The sequence below is a fragment of the Lepidochelys olivacea genome (genome assembly GCF_965140295.1).
Source record: "Lepidochelys olivacea isolate rLepOli2 genome assembly, chromosome: 28".
In the NCBI taxonomy this organism is placed as follows: Eukaryota; Metazoa; Chordata; order Testudines; family Cheloniidae; genus Lepidochelys; species Lepidochelys olivacea.
The window spans coordinates 1-19,424 of record NC_140438.1 but is presented as its reverse complement, the minus strand read 5'-3'; the positions used below and the strand labels follow the sequence as shown (position 1 = coordinate 19,424).

The 19,424-nt window shown below is 47.8% G+C and overlaps 1 long non-coding RNA gene across 1 annotated transcript; it reads left to right on the top strand.

Annotated features, from left to right (window-relative positions):
* The first annotated feature begins 16,552 nt into the window (after positions 1 to 16,552).
* On the top strand, positions 16,553 to 18,707 carry LOC311514174. The gene is made up of 5 exons (XR_014709842.1): positions 16,553 to 16,904; positions 17,102 to 17,202; positions 17,701 to 17,873; positions 18,087 to 18,214; positions 18,589 to 18,707. It is a non-coding gene; the product is annotated as an uncharacterized lncRNA (long non-coding RNA).
* The last annotated feature ends 717 nt before the right edge of the window (positions 18,708 to 19,424 follow it).

Sequence of the window (19,424 nt, the reverse complement as noted above, 5' to 3'; positions counted from 1 at the left end):
AGGAACAAGGGGTGTGTCACGAATACTGTGCCCTCCAGAAAGAAGATGTGTGTGACAAATACTCTCCCTTCCAGAAACAAAGGGTGTGTTACCAATAGTACTCCTCCTGGAAATGAGGTGTGATATGCATGCTGTCCTCTGTGGAACCAAGAGGTGTGACGTGAATACTGTCCCCCTCTCCCATTAAACAAGGGGTGTGTTATGTATACTGACCCTGCAGAAACCAGAAATGTGACACACAGACTGTCCCCACTGGGACCTTGAGGTGTGTGCTGAACACAGTCCCCTCTGGGAACAAGAGATGTGTCTAGAATTGGAATTCATTTGCAAATTGGATACAATTAACTTAGGCTTGAATAGAGACTGGGAGTGGCTTAGTCATTATGCAAGGTAGCCTATTTCCCCTTGTTTTTTCCTACCCCCCCCCCCCGACGTTCTTGTTAAATCCTGGATTTGTGCTGGAAATGGCCCGTCTTGATTATCATACACAATGTAAGGAGAGTGGTCACTTTAGATAAGCTATTACCAGCAGGAGAGTGAGTTTGTGTGTATGGGGGAGACGGGGGGGGGGGGGGAGAACCTGGATTTGTGCTGGAAATGGCCCAACTTGATTATCATACACATTGTAAGGAGAGTGATCACTTTAGATAAGCTATTACCAGCAGGAGAGTGGGGTGGGAGGAGGTATTTTTTCATGCTTTGTGTGGTATATAATAAGATCTTCTAAACTTTCCACGATATGCATCTGATGAAGTGAGCTGTAGCTCACGTAAGCTTATGCTCAAGTAAATTGGTTAGTCTCTAAGGTGCCACAAGTCCTTCTGTTCTTTTTGCGACTACAGACTAACACGGCTGTTACTCTGAAACGTGTCTAGAATAGTGTCCCTTCCCGAAAGAAGGGGTGTATCATTAATAATGACAGGTTTCAGAGCTCACTTCATTGGCCGCAGCTCACGAAAGCTCATGCTCTAATACATTGGTTAGTCTCTAAGGTGCCACAAGTCCTCCTGTTCATTCAATCATTAACAGTATTACTCATGGAAACTAAGGTGTGATTAATAGTACAGCTCTTGAGAACAAGAGGTGTGTCCTGAATAGTGTCCTTTCTAGGAGTAAGAGATGTGCTATGGGTAGCCTGCCCTCTGGACACGAGGGGTGTGTCATGATTACTGTCTGCTCTGGGAACGAGGTGTGATCAGTGAATACCGTTCCCCCCTGAAACAAGGGGTGTGTCATGAATTGTAGTCCCCCAGGAAACAAAGGGCATGTCGTGAATTGTAGTCGCTGCAGAAACAAGCAGTGTGTTCTGAATAGTGTCCCCCCTGAAACAAGAGGGGTGTCATCAATAGTACTCCTGGGAAAAAGAGGTGTGTCACAATTACTGTCCCCAGTGGGACCGAGAGGTGTGTTCTGAATACTGTCTCCTCTGGGAACAAGGGGTGTGTCCTGAATATTGTGCCCCCCAGAAACAAGAAGTGTGTCATCAATAGTGCTCACTCTGGGAACAAGAGGTGAGTCCTGAATACAGTCCTCTCTGGAAAGGAGAGGTGTGTAACAAATACTGTCCTCTCACAGAAAGAAGGGGTGTTTTATCAATAATACTTCTCGTAAAAAGAAGTGGTGTGTCACGAATCCTGTCCCCACCGGGACCAAGAAGTATGTTCCGAAGACTGTTCCCTCTAGAGAGGTGTGTTCTGAATACAGTCTCCTCTGGGAATAAGGGGTTTATCCTGAATAGTGTCCCCTCCAGAAAGAAGGGGTGAGTTTCGAATAGAGTCCCCTGTAGAAAGAAGGGGTAAGTCATTAATAGTTCTCCTGAGAACGAGAGCTATGTTCAGCATACTGTCCTTTCTAGCAGCAAGAGATGTGTTATGAGTACAGTGTCCTCCAGAAATAAGAAGTGTGCCATGAATACTGTCTCCTCTGGAAACAAGAGGTGTGTCATCAATAGCGTTGGGGACACTGGGGCATGGCCACTAGGTAAGTCGAGCGGATGGAAGACCACGAGTGTCGATGAAGCCCCCTCGCATTAGGCCCCGGTGTTCTTGGCCCCCCCTCCTGCCTGGAGGCACTCGCAGCAGCTCTGCGTACTAGGCCCAAGTGTCCTTGGCCCCCCCGCCTGGAGGCACACACAGCAGTTATGCTGAGGATCTGCAACAATATGCTGTGAAGTCAGATTGCCTGAAACTAAGCAAGGCCACACAGGGCAAATATGGAAAAACAATGCTAAATAAAGCAGCTTTATGTATAGTTTAACAAATAATACAAAGAATTAGGGAACTAGCTGGGAACTGAATTGGCTGGCTATATAAATACTTGGAGCAGCTTGCTATTAAATAAGTATGCTAAAAAAAAGGATGTATAAAAGCCTGTGTAACTTCCTGCTCTGTGTACAGGATTTGAGATTCAAATCTCCCTGTGCCTTTTTGAAGCTTTAAATAAACTTTTTTGCTTTTTTACCCCGTTGTAATTATTGGGTGGAGCACACCGGGTAACGAAGCAACTCAAGCTGTTGTTCAGCCTCTCGGCACTGGGTGCCGGCAACAGCTTTTGGTGTCCCTGGGTGGGCGACGAGGCTGCAATTTAGCCTTGCCCGGACCCTTCCTGGAGGTCGAGGATTGCAGCGAGAACCGACGCCCAGCGCGCACCGGTGAGTTCATCGGGGCCTCGAAGGAGACACAATTTGATCGACCCCAGAGGGCACAACGGTGCAAGGCACTCATATAGTGGAGAAGCAGTTGTCTACGGCGGTGAAGAACCGGTCCCTTAGACATGGGGGAGGAGCAGCTGCAGGCCACGGTGAAGAACCGGTCCCTTGGATAAGGTAGGAACCTTTTAAAATCCGGATTGTATGCTCTGTTGGAACCTGGGGACGCCCAGAGTTACCCTGTAGGTATGGGACAGGGACAGAGCTCAGGGGTTAGGGCACGGTGTACGCCCCTAGAGTGCATTCTAGCAAACTAGAAGGTATTTGGTGCGAATCCAATGACTAAGAGCCAATTAAAACAATTCTGTACAGTTGACTGGCCTCAATATCAACTAGAGGACCAGGAGTGGTGGCCACCAGGAGGGTCAATTAATTACAACACGATCCTCCAATTAGTTTTGTTTTGTCAGTGAATGGGTAAATGGAATGAATATTTGTATGCACAAGCGTTTATGGTTTTAAGGAATAGAACAGAGCTGTAATTCTGCAAAGTTGTAATTTGACTCCGACTGGTTCGGTAGTAGCTAATGTTAGTCCCCAGACCCCCACCCCCACTGTAATGGCAGAGCCGGTGTCCCCTTCGGCCCCCACACCCCCACCGTATAAGGGTAGGATGCCTCGGGGTTACAGAGATTGCCCCCTCGATGGTACTCTATCCTTTGCTTACCGAGACTGTTGTGGCTTGCCCAGGGGCAGACAGACGTCAGGCAAGTTTACACCCATGTGCAATTCAATCCAATAGACTTAGCAGCTTTTAAAACACAGGCTGGGGAATTCTCAACGAATGCAAGCAGGTTTATTTCAGTCTTTGAGGGGTGCCTCAGTAGTCACAAGCCGATTGAGATGACTGTAATATCCTCCTGAGAACCCTGTTGTCTGAGGTGGAGAGGGATCAGGTTATAGCTAAGGCAAGAACGCGTCAGCGTTCAAGCAAAAAAAAAAAAAAAGAAGAAGAAGAAAGGAATCTATCTGTCAAGTTCCTCTCCAAATAATTGTAAGCGGCTCAGGGCATTTCCGGGTATGGCAGGCTTTTGCAGGATATGGATCCCAGAGTTTGGACTGTGGGCTAAACCCCTGTACGACTGTGTAAAAGGAGTGGATCATGACCCCTTCTATTGGACCCCAGAGGCTGATAGGGCATTTAAAATCCTGAAAAGAAAATTGATGGACGCCCCAGCTCTGGACCTGCCGGATCTCTCTAAGACGTTTCAGTTGTATGTACATGAACGAAGGGGGGTGGCCCTAGGAGTGCTTACACAGCTGTTAGGAGCATGGAGACATCCCGTGGCTTATTTTTCTAAGCAATTGGATCAGGTTGCAAAGGGTTGGCCGGCATGTTTACGGGCGGTCGCAGCTACTGCCCTATTGCTTGAGGAAGCCGAGAAGCTAACATTGGAAGGGGTTATGCAAATCTATACTCCCCATATGGTCCAAGCCTTATTGGATGCAAAGGGAGGGCTTTGGCTCACCCAGGCTCGGATTGCTCGGTACCAGGCTAAGCTGTTAGGGAACTCTGAAGTCACCTTACAGCCTTGCCCCTCCCTTAACCCAGCCACCCTCTTGCCAGAAACAGAGGAACAGAAACATGACTGTTTAGAGATCATAGATGTCCAGTACTCCAGCCGTCCGGATTTAATGGATGTACCCCTCCCAAATGCAGATTATGAGTGGTACACTGATGGTAGCAATACTGTAATAGATGGGCAAAGGAGGGCGGGTTACGCTGTTGTGACCCTCCATGACACCGTGGAAGCTGAAGGTTTGCCTGCTGGGACCTCTGCCCAGCTTGCCGAACTAATAGCCCTGACCCTTGCACTTGAACTGTCAAAAGGAAAGCGGGTCAACATTTTTACTAATTCAAAGTATGCTTTTGGTGTGCTGCATGCTCATGCTGGCCTATGGAAGCAAAGGGGAATGCTGACAGCCCAAGGCTCCCCAGTCAAGTACGGGCCCCAAATCCTCCGGCTCCTAGAAGCCGTACAACTCCCCTCGGAAGTGGCGGTGGTACATTGTAAAGCCCATCAAAGGAAGAATCAAGATGTGGCCAAAGGTAACGCCCGGGCAGATAGAGAGGCAAAGCATGCTGCCACCCTGCCATCCCCTCAGACTGAGAACGCCCATATGCATGCCCTTATCCCATCAGTAGGGGAGCTTCCAACCCCTCAGTACTCTGGGGAGGAGAGACAGCTAACTGACAAACTCAATCTCCGGGAAAAGGAGAGATGGCTCCATTCCCCAGAAGGGAAGGTCCTCTTACCAAAGGGCCTAGTCCGGCCAGTGCTGCAGAAACTACATCAAACCACTCATGCTGGCAGGGAAACACTTATCCAACTAATGGGAAAATATTTTATCACTTCCGGACTCCGACCCCTGGCTGCCCAGGTACAAGCGGACTGCTTAGTCTGCCAAAAGAATAACCCCCGACCGGGACATCCTGTGCCATCAGCTGCCCTAGAACCCACTCCGGGCCCTGGACAAGTGTGGCAAATAGACTTTACTGAGTTTCCCCGGACCCAAGGGTTCAAATATCTCCTAGTTATAGTGGATCGGTTCAGCGGATGGCCAGAAGCCTTCCCATGCCGCAATTGCACTGCCAAAACAGTGGCCCTCAAGTTTGTTAAGAAGATCATTCCTCGCTTTGGACTCCCCCTGTGGATGAAATTTGACAACGGGACACACTTCACATCAGAAATCATTCAAAGCATCTCACATGCCTTACAGATCCCCTGGAAACTCCATACGCCCTGGAAACCGCAAGCCAGTGGGGTAGTGGAGCGTACCAATCAGACCCTTAAACGGCATCTCTCAGAAGTGTGCCAAGAAGCCTCACTGCGATGGCCTGATGCTTTGCCCCTCGTCCTACTCCGTATCCCCGTTCTCCCAAAGGGTAGATTAGGGTTCAGTCCCTTTAAAATGATGTTTAAAAGGGCATGGCCTGTGAATGGCACCCCGGTTCTGTCAGGGGAATGGGAGTTGGGTAATGTTTTTTTGTCACAGTATATGTGTTCCCTGTCTGCTGTTCTCTTGTCTCTTCACAGGTATACCAAGGATTCCCAGCCTCTCCCCTTGGACTCTCCCGTTCACTCCTTACAGCCCGGTGACCCTGTGCTTGTTTGCACCTGGAAAAACGAGCCTCTCCAGGAAAAGTGGAAAGGACCCTATACCGTCCTGCTGATCTCCCATACAGTGGCAAAAATCGAGGGACACAAGAACCGGATCCATCACTCTCGTCTGAAGGCAGTACCCACCCCCTCGTCAGCAGAACAGTGGACCGTCCAACTTGCTGACTCCTCATCTAGTGACGATCTCGGGCTAAAGCTACTGTTTAAAAAACACAAATAGCGGGCACCTTAATGCTAAAATGGGCCCACCCAGGTACTGGAGACCCTGGGTTGGGAAGACTCTGGTAATAATTAATTGGGTAACATTGTTGTTCTCTGTATTGGTATTTCCAAAGTGTGCATATCGGGAGCATAACTCCTTTGTTTCGCTTGTGCACCATGTTGCTAATTTAACAAACCAGACTGATTGCTGGGTATGTGCTCCAACTCCACTGTCCCCCAAAAACAGGAATGCCCCTTGACATGCTGCTCTTGACCCTAGCAGAATTAGCCACCACCAAAAAGCAGAAAAGAACGGACTCGCCGTTCTGGAATAAGACCTCTTTACAGCAAGCCACCTATCAGGACCAGAAGTATTCAGTTGCAGTACTCACTAAGGAAGTGTTATGTTTTACCTAAAACCAATCTAATCGCTATGAGCGTCCTGTGGGAAAAAGCTCCTGTGTTATTACACAGTGGGCTGATGGGTATTAAATAAAAACCAAAAGGGGAGGCCAACAGTGTGGGTGTAATGGTTCCTCCCCTTTTAAAGAAACTCTTACAAATACTCTTACCACAAAAAAAAAGGTTTGGAAATATAACTTGCAGTCCAGTTAATATCTCCAATGTAGCAAGCCAATGGTGGGTTTGTAATGGTCCCTATGGCAAGTATAATTTAAACGGCACAATTAAAAACGCCCCCACTTGTCCCCAATCAAAAAAAATAAGATGCCCCCTTAGGGGCATATAAATTGTTTAAAAAAAGCAGCCAAAGCAGCCTTAAATATCCCAGAAATCCCCTTAAAAAATAGTCCTTACTGGGCCCTACAGGGTCACTATTTTATATGTGGCCAAAAGGCTTACAAGGTGCTGCCAGCCAACTGGACAGGTAGCTGTTATATAGCTCATGGAGTTCCTCATCTGTCAATAACTGCCACACTGCCCCAAAAAAAAATTAAAAATGCCCAAGACACCTCTGTTAAGTCACAAAAAAAAACCCTGCGGCAACTGACTACGGCATTGAAGGGCAATATAAAAAATCCCCTCACAACCAAGAAGCTTGTAGGGCGCTCTGTACTGGGAATAGCGCCACTGTTTACCAGGACAGCCATGGCATGCATAGGCCGCTATAGTATAAGGCTGCAAATGGTACTTAAAAAGGTGGCCTTAAAGTTAAAAAACTCGGTTAGTAATTTAGGGTCAGCAATAAAAACATTAAATAAAAAGGTACAGCAGCTCAAAACGTTTTCCCTCCAAAACAGGCTGGCTTTGGACTATCTCTTGGCATCCCAAAAAGGGGTTTGTGCCCTCGTCGGGCCCCAATATTATGTATATGTAAATAATAGCAGTTATAAAATCTATAAAAAGGTGGTACAGGCTGAGGCCCATGCCCGAGCCGGAGCACAGGTTGCCTATACTGCCCCAGAGAACAATTGGTTGCAAACCTTGTTTTCAGGCTGGGGTTTGTCGTCTTGGCTTGGTGGTTTATTTAGCCTGCTATTGAAAATTCTCTTTCCTGTATTGCTTGTATTACCGGTATTATGCTGTGCAGTATTGTGTTAAGGCCCTTTTGCAAAAGTTAATAAGTCGTTCTCTTCAGGTAAAAAAATAAGTAGCCCAAGTAAAAAAACGCAGAGCCAAGGTTGTTGAGTGTTCTCAAAGGGGGGAGTTGTTGAGGACACTGGGGCATGGCCACTAGGTAACTCGAGGGGATGGAAGACCATGAGTGTCGATGAAGCCCCCTCGCACTAGGCCCCGGTGTGCTTGCCCCCCCCCTCCCGCCTGGAGGCACTCACAGCAGCTCTGCGTACTAGGCCCAAGTGTCCTTGGCCCCCCCGCCTGGAGGCACACACAGCAGTTATGCTGAGGATCTGCAACAATATGCTGTGAAGTCAGATTGCCTGAAACTAAGCAAGGCCACACAGGGCAAATATGGAAAAACAATGCTAAATAAAGCAGCTTTATGTATGGTTTAACAAATAATACAAAGAATCAGGGAACTACCTGGGAACTGAATTGGCTGGCTATATAAATACTTGGGGCAGCTTGCTATTAAATAAGTATGCTAAAAAAAAGGATGTATAAAGCCTGTGTAACTTCCTGCTCTGTGTGCAGGATTTGAGATTCAAATCTCCCTGTACGTTTTTGAAGCTTCAAATAAACTTTTCTGCTTCTCCACCCCATTGTAATTATTGGGTGTAGCACACCGGGTAACAAGCCAACTTGTACAATGTCCCCTGGAAACAAGGAGTGTGTCTTGAATTCTATGTTCTCTGGAAGTAAGAGGTGTCTCCTAAATACTGCCCCATCCAGAAACAAGGAGTGTGTCATGAATCGTAGTCCTGCTGGAAACAAGGGTGTGTACTGAATACTGCCCCCCCTCCCCCCCCCCCCGAAACAAGAGGTGTGTCATCAATAGCACTCCTCCTGGGAACAAGGGGTGTGTGCTGAAAAGCGTCCCCTCTGGAAACAACAGGTGTGACGTGAATACTGCCCCTCCCCCGACCAGAAACAAGAGGTGTGTCATCAATAGCACTGCTCCTGGGAACAAGGAGTGTGTCCTGAATACTGTCCCCTCCAGAAACAAGAGGTGTGTCATCGATAGTATTCCTCATGGGAACATGAGGGGTGCCCTGAATAGTGTCCTGTCGAGAAACACAAGTACTTGTAGAACGTAATGTTAAAAATAATGGGTCATGGTTCCCTGGTGCCCTCTGTTTCAGTGCCCCTGCTCTTGCCCCCTACCCACACTTGGAGCAACCCTTGGCCAAGCTGGTCCTGGGAACCTCTTGTCGGCTCTGCAGAGGCTGATGCTGGGGTGTCACAATCCCCCTGTCTTTGTATCTGGTCTCTGCTGAGCTTGGGTAGGGGGGTGAGGAGTTTGTGCTGTTGCCTCTGGGTCCTGAGTGGGAGATGCTGAGTGCTGCTGCTGGACTGAACAAGCCTTTTGATGAGCGAGGTCTCCGCTTAAAGTAAGAGTGTGCCGTCTCTCACTCTCCAAATACACACAGCCTCTCTCTCACATACACACTTGTACTGTTGTTGTTATTACTGCCTTTGAAAGAATAAAATTGCAGAGACTATATGTGCATGGTGCATTTCGAAGTTTAAGGGTTACAGTGCTGGTTGTTTATTTTTTTCTGCGGTCTGTGCATTTCATAATTTTACTACTCAAATAATTAAATCTAAGGTAGAAATGAGTTCTAAAATGCCTAACCTGTCCTGGCTGGTAATTGCTTAATTGTCATTAATTATTTAAAATAACAATGATAAAGCACAATATGATAAAAGTCAGACAATCAAATAATAGTATCCTGCTAGAACATAAATTCTGCATCTACTCACAACTGTAGACAGTGCAGCTGAAGGTCGCTTATTTTCAAATCATATTTTTAGTGATATCTGTAAAATAACTTAATATTTGTATGAAAATAAATGTGGTTACATGTACAATACTAATAACCATGATGGACTCAAATGTTAGTAAAAAGAAAAGGAGTACCTGTGGCACCTTAGAGACTAACAAATTTGTTAGTCTCTAAGGTGCCACAAGTCCTCCTGTTTTTTTTGCGAATACAGACTAACAAGGCTGCTACTCTGAAATCTGTCAAACGTTAGTGAGTCATGTACATGATTTTGATCGATCGGTAAACATAAATGCAAAAATATTTAGAGAAACGAATTTCCTTTCTTAATAAAAGAGAAAACACCACATCAATCATGTATGTTTATTTTAGTGAATGGTTTTTCACTGCACTAAAAAGCATTTACTTAATTTTGAGTAGATAACGGTAGTAACACAGACTCTGTGTTAAATAAACTCTGCTTAAAATCTGCTTATTTGCTCACTTTGTATATATCTGTACTAAAGATAATGTACAAAATAGCAAATGTGTGTTTCTGATATGTGTTAAAGCTCCAAAACTGACACCGTCAGGCTTGAGAGTGGGACTGTCTTGCTGTATTGTCTCCTGATTGTTCTAAACGTACACAGATACAAACTCCAACTAAATCCACATTTTCAGTTTATATTTTTTCCTTCATATATATATATATATATACACACACACACACACACACATATAGATATAGAACTCCTGTCAGCTAAATCCTATTTCATATAAGTTATCATGTGCAAGAAACCTGGAGTTTTCAGGTGCTCAAATAGCCCCTGGAATCATGATTAAAATTGCCTTACCCCCCAAAATATGAAACGTTGCCTCTGGTGAGCTGGGAGCGGCCAGAGGGCTGTGGGCTCTGGCAAGATGCAGCCCCCTGTGTGACAGCACAAAGTCCACCTTGAGCCGCATGCTGAGTGCCAGGCACCACAAGCTGCAGCAGCAACGGCGGCGTCAGGGTGGCATTATGCTACGCGACCCTTACGTCTGCGATTCTGCCGGGGGTGGTGGCATCACCTGGCAGCCAGTGCTCTCTAGCTGCCCATACAGTGCTTAATTTGTGCCGGGCCTGAGCTCTGTGACCTTTGTCTACGTAAATTAAGCACTTGGAGGAGGCAGTGGGGTGTGCAGGGGATGCGGGGGAGGTAGCTCAGGGCAAAGTACAAGTTTGCACAGGTTGCCATTTTCCCTAAAGTCAGTCATGGGGATGGTGCAGTTTCTCTGGCTTGTGGCAGCTCCCCGGGCAGCATGTCAGGGAGTGACACTGCCCTCCATTTTGAGCTTGAGGCCGCGGTATGCCCTCAAGCATCAGCTAAGTAATCTTTCCATTACCCCCTAAATACCCTCTCACAGTACAAACGCACCCCTCCAGCACTGTTGAGGAACCTCTTTCAGCAGCCCCCAACTGGACCTACTGTGGAGTCCCCTCTTCCCTCTAGGTGGCGTTTTCTTTTTAGGAAGCTGAAACATGGTAATTATAGTGTTACCTGGTGATAGAGTTTAAGTCTTCTGCAAATTTGTATTGTAAGAAGGAAGGCTGATTAATACATCAAGATGAACAGTGCTTGCCACTGCTAAGCTAGGAATGAACTAAAGGGTTTCTGTGTCGCCTGAGTCTGTATTTATAGCTGCCTTTGGCTTCTAAAGCATGCTGGGAAACGGAGGGGTGGAGCTTAGGCAGTATATAAGCTGGGGTCTTGTCACAGTAAGTCATTCGGCTTTGTGTTGGTTCAAAGAGATGTGCATAGGTATTCGTAGGGGTGTTTATAGTCATGGTGAGCATTAATATGAGGTAATGATGACATGTATTTGCATTAGTTTACTATTTTTCTGTGCTTATTTTTGTGTAATGTGGTTTTCTTTCATTTCAGGTTATTCATAGTGTGTTTGATTCACATGTTATCATTTGTATTTTCATTAGGGGGAAGACATTGAGGGTTGTTTCCGACAGAGCTTCTGTTAAACACACATCTGGTATTGGTAGCGTGTCCATGGTGTTGGACTGTTGTAGAAGCATAGAAGTTTTCTGTCTGGGTTAGGAGGGGAGTGGTCTGAGGAGACTGTAATATTTAGTAAGAGTTTCTTCTCTTAACCTCAACTGCATTCTCCTCTTGTATTTTCTCCTACTCACTTGTCTGGAATCCTGTGAGTAGAGTTTATAAACCATGTTTGCAGCCAAGCTTTCTTTGTATTCGCAGCTGCATCAAGATCCGGTACCGAGTCGCATTGTGACGTGAAGGGTTGTGAATATTTTTCTCTTTGTCCGTCACACAAGTGCTGTATTTTGTAAGCAATTTCAACATACGGCAGCGAAGGCCTGTCTACCGAGGCGAAGGAGATCTCAAGAGGTAGAGCACCTGTCCAATTTCCAAAGATAAGTATATGCCAAAGCGTTTGATCGTCAGAAGCGTTTCTGATGTTGAGGCTCTTTCTTTACTTATGGGAGTCTTCTAAACTCTGCTCATTCTTACAGGGCCTGTGAGGGGTGGACGGGAGTTCATTGTATGGAGGGAGCAGTGTGTTTCCCCTGAGCGTGCTGGCAGAGTGACCTGTCTGTAACTAGAGATGCTCCGTTCTCAGTTCTTCTCTCGTACGCAGCACTGGGTTTGCATCACAGGTCACCGCTTCCACCTTGCGTTTTCCTCTACACGGTGGTGGTTTTCCGAGGAGGATGCGAGCATCCTAGTTAGCGATGGGCCCCTGTGGTGTAGGGAAAGGGGGAGAGCCACCACTATGTAGAAGCGTAGCCATTTTCCATGTGGATGAGAGTGTTCTATGTGGGGGGTGTAATGTGTAGTAGCTGTCCCTCTCAAGGAATCGGTATGTAGGTGAGGTCATCTTTCATATTGTGGTGTCGGGAGCTTTGTGAGTAGAGTTTATAACTGAGGTTTGCAGTCAAGCTTTGTTTTTACTTTCAAATGCGTCCAGATCCAGTACCGAGTAGTCTCATTCCGTGGAGGGTCGTGATTACTTCTCTTTGACCGTCACGACATCGCTGTACGGTTGTCAACGTACGGGAGGAAAGGCCCACGTACAAAGGACAAGAAGATCTTGAGAGCGGCAGCGGCTGTCAAAGTTAAGTCTCTGCCGAAGGGTTCGATAGCTAGAAGTATTTGAGCCATTGAGGCTCCTCGTTTAGGGGCGGGAGTCCTCTAAACTCTCCCCATTCTGAATGGGTACGTGAGGGGTGGGCGGGAGCTCGTTGCACGGAGAGAGCGTGCGTTTCCCCCGAGGGAAGGTCGATCGCTGGCAGAGTGACCTGTCCTTAACTAGAGATGCTCCGTTCTCAGTTCTTCTTCTTCTCTCGTACGCAGCACTAGTTTTGCATCACAGGTCACCGCTTCCAACTTGTGTTCTCTTCTACGTGGTGGTGGTTTTCCGAGGAGGATGTGAGCATCCTAGTTAGCGATGGGCCCCCGTTTTGGTGGGACACGGGGAGGGCCACCGATATGTGGATGAGCGTGTTTGGGGTGGGTGGGTGCTTCTCTCGGGGGGTGGGGTGGGTAATGTTTAGTAGGTGTTCCTTCTCTTTAGGAAGCAGTGTGTAAGTGAGGTCATCTTTTGTATCGTGTATCTGGGAGCTTTGCGAGTAGGTTTTCGGTCAAGCTTTGTTTGTATTTGCAGATGCTTCCACATCCAGTACCATGTCATGTTAGCATATGGGAGCGAAGGTCCGTGTACAAAGGACAAGAAGATCTTGAGAGCAGGAGCGGCTGTCAAAGTTAAGTCTCTGCGGAAGGGTTTGGTAGCCAGAAGTATTTGAGCCATTGAGGCCCCTCATTTAGGGGCGGGAGTCCTCTAAACTCTCCCCATTGTGAATGGGCACGTGAGGGGGGGCGGGAGCTCGTTGCACGGAGAGAGCGTGCGTTTCCCCCGAGGGAAGGTCGATCGCTGGCAGAGTGACCTGTCCGTAACTAGAGATGCTCCGTTCTCAGTTCTTCTTGTCTTGTACGCAGCACTGGGTTTGCATCACAGGTCACCGCTTCCACCTTGCGTTTTCCTCTACACGGTGGTGGTTTTCCGAGGAGGATGCGAGCATCCTAGTTAGCGATGGGCCCCTGTGGTGTAGGGAAAGGGGGAGAGCCACCACTATGTAGAAGCGTAGCCATTTTCCATGTGGATGAGAGTGTTCTATGTGGGGGGTGTAATGTGTAGTAGCTGTCCCTCTCAAGGAATCGGTATGTAGGTGAGGTCATCTTTCATATTGTGGTGTCGGGAGCTTTGTGAGTAGAGTTTATAACTGAGGTTTGCAGTCAAGCTTTGTTTTTACTTTCAAATGCGTCCAGATCCAGTACCGAGTAGTCTCATTCCGTGGAGGGTCGTGATTACTTCTCTTTGACCGTCACGACATCGCTGTACGGTTGTCAACGTACGGGAGGAAAGGCCCACGTACAAAGGACAAGAAGATCTTGAGAGCGGCAGCGGCTGTCAAAGTTAAGTCTCTGCCGAAGGGTTCGATAGCTAGAAGTATTTGAGCCATTGAGGCTCCTCGTTTAGGGGCGGGAGTCCTCTAAACTCTCCCCATTCTGAATGGGCACGTGAGGGGTGGGCGGGAGCTCGTTGCACGGAGAGAGCGTGCGTTTCCCCCGAGGGAAGGTCGATCGCTGGCAGAGTGACCTGTCCTTAACTAGAGATGCTCCGTTCTCAGTTCTTCTTCTTCTCTCGTACGCAGCACTAGTTTTGCATCACAGGTCACCGCTTCCACCTTGTGTTCTCTTCTACGTGGTGGTGGTTTTCCGAGGAGGATGTGAGCATCCTAGTTAGCGATGGGCCCCCGTTTTGGTGGGACACGGGGAGGGCCACCGATATGTGGATGAGCGTGTTTGGGGTGGGTGGGTGCTTCTCTCGGGGGGCGGGGGTGGGTAATGTTTAGTAGGTGTTCCTTCTCTTTAGGAAGCAGTATATAAGTGAGGTCATCTTTTGTATCGTGTATCTGGGAGCTTTGCGAGTAGGTTTTCGGTCAAGCTTTGTTTGTATTTGCAGATGCTTCCACATCCAGTACCATGTCATGTTAGCATATGGGAGCGAAGGTCCGTGTACAAAGGACAAGAAGATCTTGAGAGCAGGAGCGGCTGTCAAAGTTAAGTCTCTGCGGAAGGGTTTGGTAGCCAGAAGTATTTGAGCCATTGAGGCCCCTCATTTAGGGGCGGGAGTCCTCTAAACTCTCCCCATTGTGAATGGGCACGTGAGGGGTGGGCGGGAGCTCGTTGCACGGAGAGAGCGTGCGTTTTCCCCGAGGGAAGGTCGATCGCTGGCAGAGTGACCTGTCCGTAACTAGAGATGCTCCGTTCTCAGTTCTTCTTCTTCTCTCGTACGCAGCACTAGTTTTGCATCACAGGTCACCGCTTCCACCTTGCGTTTTCCTCTACACGGTGGTGGTTTTCCGAGGAGGATGCGAGCATCCTAGTTAGCGATGGGCCCCTGTGGTGTAGGGAAAGGGGGAGAGCCACCACTATGTAGAAGCGTAGCCATTTTCCATGTGGATGAGAGTGTTCTATGTGGGGGGTGTAATGTGTAGTAGCTGTCCCTCTCAAGGAATCGGTATGTAGGTGAGGTCATCTTTCATATTGTGGTGTCGGGAGCTTTGTGAGTAGAGTTTATAACTGAGGTTTGCAGTCAAGCTTTGTTTTTACTTTCAAATGCGTCCAGATCCAGTACCGAGTAGTCTCATTCCGTGGAGGGTCGTGATTACTTCTCTTTGACCGTCACGACATCGCTGTACGGTTGTCAACGTACGGGAGGAAAGGCCCACGTACAAAGGACAAGAAGATCTTGAGAGCGGCAGCGGCTGTCAAAGTTAAGTCTCTGCCGAAGGGTTCGATAGCTAGAAGTATTTGAGCCATTGAGGCTCCTCGTTTAGGGGCGGGAGTCCTCTAAACTCTCCCCATTCTGAATGGGCACGTGAGGGGTGGGCGGGAGCTCGTTGCACGGAGAGAGCGTGCGTTTCCCCCGAGGGAAGGTCGATCGCTGGCAGAGTGACCTGTCCTTAACTAGAGATGCTCCGTTCTCAGTTCTTCTTGTCTTGTACGCAGCACTGGGTTTGCATCACAGGTCACCGCTTCCACCTTGTGTTCTCTTCTACGTGGTGGTGGTTTTCCGAGGAGGATGTGAGCATCCTAGTTAGCGATGGGCCCCCGTTTTGGTGGGACACGGGGAGGGCCACCGATATGTGGATGAGCGTGTTTGGGGTGGGTGGGTGCTTCTCTCGGGGGGTGGGGTGGGTAATGTTTAGTAGGTGTTCCTTCTCTTTAGGAAGCAGTGTGTAAGTGAGGTCATCTTTTGTATCGTGTATCTGGGAGCTTTGCGAGTAGGTTTTCGGTCAAGCTTTGTTTGTATTTGCAGATGCTTCCACATCCAGTACCATGTCATGTTAGCATATGGGAGCGAAGGTCCGTGTACAAAGGACAAGAAGATCTTGAGAGCAGGAGCGGCTGTCAAAGTTAAGTCTCTGCGGAAGGGTTTGGTAGCCAGAAGTATTTGAGCCATTGAGGCCCCTCATTTAGGGGCGGGAGTCCTCTAAACTCTCCCCATTGTGAATGGGCACGTGAGGGGTGGGCGGGAGCTCGTTGCACGGAGAGAGCGTGCGTTTCCCCCGAGGGAAGGTCGATCGCTGGCAGAGTGACCTGTCCTTAACTAGAGATGCTCCGTTCTCAGTTCTTCTTGTCTTGTACGCAGCACTGGGTTTGCATCACAGGTCACCGCTTCCACCTTGGGTTCTCCTCTACGTGGTGGTGGTTTTCCGAGGAGGATGTGAGCATCCTAGTTAGTGATGGGTCACAATGTGGTGGGACATGTGGAGGGCCACCAGTATGTGGATGAGACTGTTTAGGGTGGGTGGGTGCTTCTCTGAGGGGGCTGTAATGTTTAGTACGTGTTCCTTCTCTTAAGGAAACAGTATGCAGGTGAAGTCATGTTTCATGTTGTGTAGTTGGGTGCTTTGTGAGTCTGTTTGCAGTCCAGCTTTGTTTGTCTTTGCAGACGTGTCCAGATTGGGCACTGTGTCGTTCTGTGGAGGGTCGTGACTACTTCTCTGCGACCGTATTATGACATTGGCATACGGCTGTCAACTTATGGGAGCGAAGGCCTGTGTACAAAGGACAAGAAGATCTTGAGAGCGGGAGCAGCTGTCAAAGTTAAGTCTCTGCCGAAGGGTTCGATAGTCAGAAGTATTTGTGCCGTTAAGGCTTCTTGTTTAGGGACAGAAGTCCTGTAAACTCTGCTAGTTCTTAACTGGCGTGGGAGGGAGCTCATTGTATGGAGGGAGCGTGTGTTCTCCTTGGAGGAAGGTCGAGTGCTGGTAGAGTGACCTGTCTGTAACTAGAGATGCTCCATTCTCTGTTCTTCTCTCTTACGCAGCACTGGGTTTGCATCACTGGTCACCACTACCTTGTTTGTCTGTCCTCTACTGGGTGTTGGTTTCCTCAGGAGGATGTGAGCATTGTAGTTAGCGATGGGCCCCAGTCAGGGTGGGAAAAGGCTGTGAGTATTGTGTAATTTTTCAGAATGTTGCGTCTTCATTTTAACTATATAGAAGTAGTTGGTTGCTCCTTCATTGTGGGTATGAATGCGTCAGGGCTCTTTCGGCGTGTTGAATAGGTCAGTTTAGCAAAGGGAATGTAGTATTGCGCCGTTGTGGATTTAGCAATAATGTGGCATTTATCGTTTGCGTGCCACAGGGGGATCGGAGTCCAGAACCGAGGGAATTGGCTGGGGCAAGCGCAGCCCGTTTGGTCTACGTGGTGCCAGCGGGAGCAGAGGAGCCGGTTGCATCCATGAGGTAAGTGTTAAGTTAGAGCTTTTGGTGCACTTCTCTCAATGGGAGTGTGGTCTTTGCTGTGTTAGGTGAGGTGGGCTTATTATGCACGGGTTCTCCACCAGTTTTGTACGTGTGAGACAACAGATGGAGAAGACAACATTTGGGTTAAGGTGTCGCTTCTTATCTAGAAGAAGGTTGGATTTAGGTGGACGGTTAGTGAGCGTGTTGTCACGTGTGCCCTAAAACGTTGAGTATAGTTTTTCCTCGAACATATTGTGGATGTGTGGTGCAGGTGTGGAGATGCGTTTGATATCTTTTGGGGCAGGGGTAGCGGTGGGGAGGGGAGCGTGGAAAATATGTAGGGGGACTGAGAGTTGCAATACTAGGGAGGGGTGAGGGATCTCATGACCTGTGATTCCAGGGTTTGTTACCGTAGATAGTTTCTTGCAGAAATAGGGTGGGATGTGTTGCATCATCCTTGGGTTTGACGGTCAGTACTCATTTATTTTGCGTTTGCAGGTACTTAAGAGGCTTCATGAGGTGCGGTTTGGAAAAGAATGTCTGGCAAGGTGTGTGTGAGTACTCTTACGGTCCTTCGTGGGGATGACAGCGGTGGAGGGAAAAAACCTGACCTCACGTGCTTCCAAGCTGTGTCTTGTCACATATCACTGGCGTGCGCTGCTTTTTGTCACGTACGTAGCTAATTTTGGTATTGGTTGGGCAGCGGTTCGGTGGGAGGAGAGGGAGCGGAGCGTCACCCGATCGGCCATAACTTGTAGCAATGGTTACCATCGGGCGGGGACGAACGAAGGGTCACAGGAAGCCGCTGTGAGGTTTTCTCAGTGTGTGTGTCTGAATTGCAGATGTTAGCGCTGGATACTTTATAGGCATTGGTGTGTTTTCAGTGTCTAAGGATAACGAGCTGATGATGAAAATGTGTGATGAAATGAAGAGGAGATAACGTGGGTGCATCTGGGGACACGGAAATGTGACAGTCCCGTGTGGAGGTAGAGGAAATCATTGTTCAGTTGAGGTAAGTATCGACTAAATTGTGAATATGGAGAAACATTTCCTATATTTGCACGTGGTGGGGTTCTGAGCAAAGAGATAGTCAAGCTGTGTTTTGAGTTTAATATTGGAAGGAGATATCGGGATTTGGGGAGGGAGCGTAGTAGCGTTGGTGAAGTACGATCGATTTTCAGTGTGCAGGTTTTCCATCAGTCAAGGTGCTCGGTCCTCAACTCTTGTCATAAATATTGGGGTGCGAAGTCCTGGTGTTGGTAATGTATTCTCTTCCTCTACTCACCAGCGGTGTGTTCCAAAGATGGTTCAAGATACTCTTTATGCTGTCGGTCGGTGTGGAAGCGTCGTCAAGTGCAAGCGTTGTAAAGTCTATTGTCATTGTAGGTTCTGTGCGAAGATGGGGTCCGATTTGGAAAAGAACCAGTGAAGTTCAAGTATGACTGTGGGGGACACGAAGTACTCATTTCTCAAAATGGAAGCGGATTCGATGTCAGGTTTGCAAGTTAAGTATGGTTATCGATTGTGGTATTTTTGTTCTATTCTATGTTGAAGATGGGAAATATGTTTCACTGGGTGCATGTCAATGGGAATTTCATGTGCTTTTGTTGTGTGTGTGTGTTAGAAAATGAGATGTTTAGCATTCGTTCTACAGCCGTTGAACATGCGAATCCGTTTTTCATCCTTATAGGAAGCTATTTCTGTCTGTGCGGTCTGAAGATATCGGTGTTACTGGAGAATAGTTCGGTGTGCTTCGTTTGGAAGAATTGGGGTTCGAACGTATATTTTTTGGGTTGCAATGTGAAGTGTCCTCTGTTCGCTGGCTGGAATGTAGTAGAGCAGCAGGGCCGGTGTCATTGGTGGTTCTGCTAGATACCAGAATGCACAAATGACAATAATGCCATTTTGTGATACTGCAATCTGAACTGCAGAGATTGGGTTCATTTGTTTGGTCACTCGTGTGAAGTAGTTCCTGTAATTACTTGCACAAAATGTAACTTTCTTTTGAAAGGAGTAGTTAGTTTGCCACTTGAAACGTTCCAGCCATTGAAGTCTCAAGAGAACACTGTAAGGGGTTGTATCATTGTTTTGGGCATTCTGAAGTGTTTGTCACTCGTTTCCATATCGTTGCACATGCTGTATTTGTAGAGCTGTAATGTATAGCTTGGGTTGCGGTCAGATGACTCATTTAGTCATCCATGTGGTAGCGTGCTAATTACTGC